Source organism: Mus pahari, chromosome 10, assembly GCF_900095145.1.
Source record: "Mus pahari chromosome 10, PAHARI_EIJ_v1.1, whole genome shotgun sequence".
Lineage (NCBI taxonomy): Eukaryota > Metazoa > Chordata > Mammalia > Rodentia > Muridae > Mus > Mus pahari.
The window spans coordinates 37,263,166-37,265,156 of record NC_034599.1 but is presented as its reverse complement, the minus strand read 5'-3'; positions in this window follow the sequence as shown (position 1 = coordinate 37,265,156).

Below are 1,991 nucleotides of genomic sequence, written 5' to 3'. Positions count from 1 at the left end.
TTCCTTCCTTCCTTCCTTCCTTCCTTCCTTCCTTCCTTCTTTCTTTCCAAAGTTTTATAACCACCCCTCTCAGTTAAGTTCTCTCATATGGGGTAAAGGACCCACAGCTTAAGAAGAGGGGATCTGTTGGATCAGCACATAAGAAGGAAAGTGCTCAGGAATTCCCACTGGGTTCCTCTTGGGAAACCCGCTGTGGGTTCTCAATCCAGAAGAGGGAGGCTAAGTGGGAAAAGGGAGTATGATGCCAAGATGCTAGCTAGGGTCTTGGAAGATCTTGGACACAGCTCTAGCTCCTGCTTTCCTTTCAATGTTAGGGGATGCACAGATGTTGGGAGAGGCAGATGGACTTAACCAAGAAATGAAGACATCAAATTCCTGACTGGATGAAGAAGCATGCCCATGGGGCAGTAATTTCCCTTGAGACTGTGGGAGAAAGAGTGCCTCTGTTGTAATGGCGATATCTCAGGGAAATATCAGGCTAGGAAGTTTGTATCTTTTCCTCCACAGCCAGCAGTAATTGCTTCTTGCTTCTTTCTCTTCCTCTAATCCTTCAGTCTTATACTTCAATCAAACCTTGTTCTTTGGAGGCAAAAAAGTCAATGTTAGTCTGGCCATGGTGATGGAAGCCTATAATCCCAGCACTCAAGAGGTTGAGGCAGGGGAATCATTGTGAGTTAAAGGCTAGCTTAGGCTATTATGTAGTGGGCATTAGGCCAGTCAGTGGTGGATATCAAGATCCTGTCTCATAAAACAAAACAAAACAAAACAAAAACTCACAAAAACAAAATAAAGAAAACAAGGAAAGGAAGGAAGGAAGGAAGGAAGGAAGGAAGGAAGGAAGGAAGGAAGGAAGGAAGGAAACATCTGTCCTAGCACAGACAGAAGGAAACATCTGTCCCAGCACAGACAGAACAAAAAGGACTTTGTGTCACCTCTCATACCCCAATTAATTTTCATTGTGCCTAGAGCCCCGTGTGGACAGTTCTGAGGCACACCACAGACTGAGTGGGGATGACCAATTAACATTGTCAATCATGGGGAAGGGATGCCTAGTTAGCACTGTCAATCATAGGTAACAGCAAGAGCTGAGACAAAATGCCGCACCAAGTATCTACCCTGCGAGGCAGAGTGAATATATTTAACTCCTACAGTACTTGCTTCAGTATCATTTTTTAGCTTCAGTTTTATTTCTAATTTAGAACAGCAGGCTCCATTTTCTGGACAATTTCCGATGTCAACAGAACGAGGAAGATATTTCACGGACTCAGAAGCTTCTGTGATTGAGGCCACTCAACAAACCAATACACTTCAGAGGCTCGGCTAGCAGCCTTCAGAGTTCTGAACACGTCTTCCTCTTCCTTCCATCTTCTCTTTTTGTTTTGTTCTGTGGGTGTCTTTTTTAAAACAGTGTTTTGCCAGGCATGGTGGCCCACACCTTTCATCCCAGGACTTGGGAGACAAAGGCAGGTAGATCTTTGGGAATTCAAGGCCAGCCTGGTCTAGACAGCGACACCCAGGACAGCCAGGGCTATACAGAGAGGCCCTGTCTCAAAAACCAACCAACCAACCAATCCAACAAACAAACAAACAAACAAGAGTCTTGTCATATACACTAGGATGGTCAGGATCATATACACTCAGGACTTCGTGCCTCCACTTCTCAGTGCTGGGATAACCAGTGTGCATTACCACATCTGTGCACAGGACATCTGTGGTGCTGACAGTCAAGGCCACAGTGTAGCACATGCCAGGCAAGTGCTCATCATTGAGAAACATTCCCCAGCCGACCTCTGTCCTTTCTTTTGAGACAGAAGGAACCTTTGACACAGCAAGCAGTCAAGGATGCAGGCACAGGTCCCTATCCTAAGACTCAGACACCTTCAGTCGCTGTTGTTATCAGCCCCTGAGTCCGGTCGGTTTGTGAACCCGAGTCCGGGCAGTTTGTAAACCTGATGGGAACTGTATCCACAGCTCTTGTCCATATCAAAATC